Source organism: Cervus canadensis, chromosome 18 (genome assembly GCF_019320065.1).
Source record: "Cervus canadensis isolate Bull #8, Minnesota chromosome 18, ASM1932006v1, whole genome shotgun sequence".
Taxonomy (NCBI): Eukaryota; Metazoa; Chordata; class Mammalia; order Artiodactyla; family Cervidae; genus Cervus; species Cervus canadensis.
In genome coordinates, this window is record NC_057403.1 from 37,877,610 (window position 1) to 37,883,609 (window position 6,000).

Below are 6,000 nucleotides of genomic sequence, written 5' to 3' on the forward strand. Positions count from 1 at the left end.
CCCAGAAAAGCCTTCTTGCTGATCTGAGCACATCTGTGCTCTGAGACAGTTGTCCCAGAGACCAGTGCCATCCCAAATCAAGTGATTTAACTTCACCACCTTTTAGCTAAGCAGGTGGCTTTCCCTGGCACTGTTCCCTCCCAGATTGATCACACATGCACACACACACACACACCCCACCTCTCTTCTCGTTAGAGGGGATGGTTACCAATCCCTGCAGAGCAGCACATTCAGGGACATATTTAGCCAGTCTTGAGGATGCTCGTGACAAAGGCTTGGAAATTTTTGAAAAATACAAGTCCTGCCTTAGCCCTCTTAAACCTGTTGTAAAGCAACAGCACTGACAGGCTTGCCAGGAGGCTTCAAAAATGGTTATGTTAAGCTCCTAGCTCCTAGAGTCAAGCTAAGATTGCACTTCAGTAGAGAAGGATGGGCAGAGCCTTTCTGGGGAAATACACCTGTGTTTCTGTCTCTTTAAGCCTTCTTCAAACATAAGTTAATCTTTTTCAGCTGCTACCAAGGCTGCGATGATCTAGGCCAGAGGGCACCTTCTTCTGCGACCATCAACGAATCATTCCCTTTGTCACTGTCACCCCATACCCATTCTCACTCAGGCCTTATTAACTGGTGAGCTCAGAATTTTCCATCACCCTGGAGTCCCAAGTCTGAGGCCCAGCTCTGACACCTACTTGCTGTGTGATCATGGGCCAGTCACTTCCTCTCTCAAAGCCTCCACAGAACTATTTGGAGAGGGCAGTTATGTGGGCCTTGGAGTTGTCATTTGCACTCTAGGTTGCCCATGACATATCCTTTCTTGAGAGTGAATTTGGAGAGGAACACAAGAACAGCACGGGCTTCCCAGGTGGCACTAGTGGTAAAGAACCCACCTGCCAATACAGGAGATGGAAGAGATGCAGGTTCGATCCCTAGGTTGGGAAGATCCCCCTGGAGAAGGAGATGGCAACCCACTGGAGTATTCTTGCCTGGAGAATTCCATGGACAGAGGAGCCTGGTGGACTATAGTCCATGGGATCACAAAGAGTCAGACACAACTGAAATGACTTAGCAGCAGAAGAAAAACAGCAATAGGGGCCTAGTGTGGGGAAGAAGAAGTTGGGAGACAATTCTGGAGCTCCGCAGAAGCACCCTTCCTGTTCTTTCCCTTGAAGCACCGTCCTGTGCTCCCCTGTGAAACAGTAGTTCCCCAGGGAAACTTCCAGTGCCTCTCCCACCACTCCTGTGGAGGCCCCACCTCAAGTGCCCAGGGCGCCTCTTTCAGACACGGTTCAGTGAGTGAAGTTGCTCAGTTGTGTCCGACTCTTTGTGCAACCCCATGGACTGTAGCCCACCAGGCTCCTCCATCCATGGAATTTTCCAGGCAAGAGTACTGGAGTGGGTTGCCATAGAAAAGGCTAGGAGTGGAGTATCAGCGCCTTGGCCTGAGCAGGTCCCTCACACCCAACAAGAAGCCAAGAGCCAGGCTGGAAAGTCCAGAAAGGAGCTATTTTGACCAGGACAGACCTCAGATGGAAAAACCAGATTACAACAAAGAGAAGGCATTTGATAATAACAGCAATTATCTCTGCATTTCTCCCCATCCCTCCTTTCTCTGCCTCCAAAGAAAAGTGTAGTAGGACTCTTGCCAGCAGTTAACAATGCTTCTCTCTGAAGGAACTTTCACCTTCTTAGCCTCTCCATTCATTTATTATTTCCTTTTAAAAAAAAAAATGTTTTTAACAGTCAGCCTGTCTATCCTACCTAATTACATCTAGGAGTGGGAGGGAAGGACTCACAGCAAGGCGGCCTGGGTAGAGACTGTCCTGAGGCAAGGGAGGCAGCTGGGGGGGGAGCAGGGTCCTAGAGGAGACTGCTCTTCTAGATGGGGGAAATCAGAAAGTTTCATCTGATAAGACAGGCTTTGGCCAGAGATCTGAAGGGAGTTAGGGAATGAACCTGGCAATATCTGGGAAACTGAGATACATTCAACAGAGAGAAAATATCAGGGACAAAGGTCCTGGCCTTGCCAGTCAAGGGAAGGGCTTAAATTTTATGGCTAGAGCCGGCTGTCTCATCTCCAGTCCTTTGACCAGGGCTGAAGAGAACTTAAAGGAGCATCTCCCCACTTCTTTCCTAAAGTGTGCTCCATGGAACATGGTCTCAGAAAATGTTCTGAGAGAAAAGGACCACATCCATACCACTCTGCCCTGGCAGAGATGCACAGTAAACAATGGCTTAGTCAAAATTATTGGCTGAATCAACATGATTCAGTAAAAGGAATTCATCCAGCTTCATTGCATCAGTGCAAAACTGTTCTCATGAACCTCCTTTTTTCCGTAAAATTTCGTCACATCTGGCAGAACCTGTGTGCTTTGTGAGATGCCACATATCTATTCTTGGAAGAGCAAAATAGAGTCGGAAGACCTAAACTGACTTCCCCAGGTTCCCCTTTAAGCTTGTGGCTGAGAGGAGTCTGGGTCCTGCTCTCTGGACTCATTGGCAAGTCACATTCCTGGAAGCACCTTATGTATATTTACTAGCCTGAGGGACCAGGTTAGACTTCTCCAAAGCCAGACAAATCCAGAGGAAGACTCCGGTACACTGTACAGAGAAGCTAGTTTTCACCATGCCATGTTTTTGTTTAGCCACCTTTAGGTAAAGACTGTAGCTTAAATAGGCACTCCATCTTCGTGGGTGTTAACAATGTGTGTGTCTTGAGCCTGGTCCCCCAGTGGGCAGTGCAGGCTGATGTATTTCAAACACACTCATGGAAAATCAAATATACTTTAATCAGCTGATAGAGACAATCAAAACTTCCACTTGACACCCCACTTCTTGTAGAAGACTGGGAATCTGTGGAATGATTTTTTTTTTCCTATGGAATTTTTTGAAATCAAAGTATAGTTTGATTGTGTTGTATGTTGTGTTCATTTCTGCTATAAAGCAAAGTGATTCAGATATACATACTATACATTTAAAAAATAGCCTTTTCCATTATGCTTTATCATAGGATATTTTAAAAGTTCTGTGTGCTATCCCGTAGGACCTTGTTGTTTATCCATTCTATATGTATAGCTTACATCTGCTAACCCCAACCTCCCACTGCATTCCTCTCCCAACTTTCTCTCCCTTGGCAACCTCAAGTCTGTTCTCTATGTCTGTGTGTCTGTTTCTGTTTTGTAGATAGGTTCATTTGTGGCATAGTTTAGAGTCCACATATAAGTGATATCATATGGTATTTGTCTTTCTCTTTTCTGATTTCACTCAGTATGGTAAGCTCTAGTTGCATTCATGTTGCTGTAAATGGCATTATTTTGTTCTTTTATATGGTTATGTAGTATTCCATTGTATGTATATACCACATCTTCTTTACCCATTCATCTGCTGATGGACATTTAGGCTGTTTCCATGTCTAGACTGTTGTGAATAGTGGTGCTATGAACATAAGGGTGTATGTATCTTTTTGAATTAGAGTCTTGTCTGGCTATATGTCCAGGAGTGGGATCGCTGAATCATATGGTAATTCTATTTTTATTTTTCTGAGGAACCTCAGTGGCTGCATCAACTTACATTCCCACCAACGGTGTCATAGACTAGGTATTTTTTCTTCCCTGCTGAGGACCAGTGTGGTACTGTGGTCTTGGGCCTCATTTATGAAGTGCCAAGCCCCACCACAGCACTTTTTACACCTCTTCCAAAAGAAATACCTAAGGATGGATGCTTTTGAACCATGGTGTTGGAGTATACTCTTGAGAGTCCTTTGGACTGCAAGGATATCAAACCAGTCAATCCTAAGGGAAATTAGTCCTGAATATTCATTGGAAAGACTGATGCTGAAGCTGAAGCTCCAGTACTTTGGCCACCTGATGCAAAGAGCTGATTCATTTGAATGAATCAGCTCTTTGAAAAGACCCTGATGCTGGGAAAGATTGAAGGAAGGAGGAAAAGGGGACGACAGAGGGTGAGATGGTTGGATGGCATCACTGATTAGATGGACATGAGTTTGAACAAGCTCTGGGAGTTGGTGATTGACAGAGATACCTGGCATGCTACAGTCTGTGGGGTCGCAGGTCAGATACAACTAAGTGATTGAACTGAACTGAACTTCCAAAAGAAACACACTTCACAGACTATGCAGGCCACCGCAGGAGAGAGTGGCCTCAAAATGTGGTGTGTTAGATTTTATGGGCTGAGTAGTTTCATAGGCTAATGAGTGGGAGGATTAGTCCAACTCTTTTGGGGAAGGGGTGGGGATTTCCAGGAATTGAGCCACCGCCCACTTTTTGGTCTTTGAAGGCCTTGGAACAGTCATGAAACCTGTGGGTGTGTCATTTAGTTTGCTGCTGTGTTGTAATGAGCCTATATTGAGGTTCAAGGTCTGGTAGGAGTTGTCCCGTCCACCATCTTGGATCCATTTGATTCTAATCAGTTTATGTTGTATCCTTGGGCTCTGTTTTTCTTTCAAAGGCTGTGCCCCTCCTCCTTCCCTTCTGTTTCAAAAGGGCACCCCGTGTAATGTGGGGGTTTCAGAGGCTGGACCTAGGGTCAGGCAGAACATGAGAACCCTAGCCATCAGCTGGATACATTATTTGGGCCAGAGGCCCCAGCTGAATTTAGAGCCTCTGTTTCTCCATCTGCTGAATGGGGGCAGCCATTCCCATGTATGTCGTTGGGGTGAACCCCTCCCCCTAGGTGTGTTGTGACTACAGAATGGGGGCAAGGGATAGCATATGGCGGTGTTGAAGCAGAACTGTCCTCCTTTCCCTAGCTCTGGAGATATTTCTGTCTAAAGAACTAGGGCCTGTCACTGTAATCAGGGCACCCTCATCCCCAGACTCTGCTGGAGACTGGGTCAAATTTAATTCAGCTTTTTTTTCTGTGCTCACTTCAGTCCCATGTAACTACCTGCAGGCCTTTGTCCCTACTGTTCCCCTGCCTAGAATGCCCTATTCTATCCTCCATGCCTTTGGGAACAGTGGGGCCACTGACTCAGCCCTCCATGCACGCCCTTTCCCAAGTAGCCCAGTGGCCTTGGTAGCATTGACCAGCTGCCTGCTCTACCCAGTGCTGGACCCCAGGGGCAGCAGAAGAAGCAAGACCCTACGATGTTAGTAAAGCAGGACCACAGACAACAGCAAAAATATTTTAAACATTTTGACAACTGAAAACCTGGTAAGCTGGGCAGGCTTACCAGGTGGCAGAGTGGTAAAGAATCTGCCTGTCAATGCAGGAGACGCAAGAGACTCAGGTTTGATCCCTGGGTTAAAAAGATCCCCTGGAGTAGGGAATGTATCCTTGCCTGAAAAATTCCATGGACAGAGGAGCCCAGTAGGCTCCCAAGAGGTTGCAAAGAGTCAGGCATGACTGAGTGTGCGCGCACACACACACAGACACACACACAGACACACACACCCGACTGTTACTGTTCAGTCACTAAGATGTGTCCACTCTTTGCAACCCCATGAACAGCAGCACGCCAGGCAGGCTTCCCTGTCCTTTACCATCTCCCTGAGTTTGCTCAAACTGATGTTCATTGAGACGGTCCAACCATCTCATCCTGTGTCGTCCCCTTTTTCTCCTGCCTTCGATCTTTCCCAGCATCAGGGTCTTTCCCAATGAATTGGCTTTCCATTGAATTCATTGGCATTTCAATGAATTTGTATCAGGTGGCTAAATATTGGAGTTTCAGCTTCAGCATCAGTCCTTCCAAATGTCACGCGAGTGTATGCGCCTCGGTTCTTTGTCTCGTCACAACAAAAATTTGGAGTGACAGACATTGAAGCCCCCTTGGCGGGTCACAGCCCTTGGAGGACAGACCATGTTATAGCTCTTAAATAAATCAGTGTTACAGCTCTATTTATTTAGATAATAGCAGGAAAATCCATCTTTGAGGCTTGAGGGCACGTCGATCCAAAGACGCAAAGAGGAGAGTGCCCCATCGCGCGGGAGAGGGGGAGAGGAGGAGAGGAGGAGAGGAGGAGAGGAGGAGAGGAGGAGAGGAGG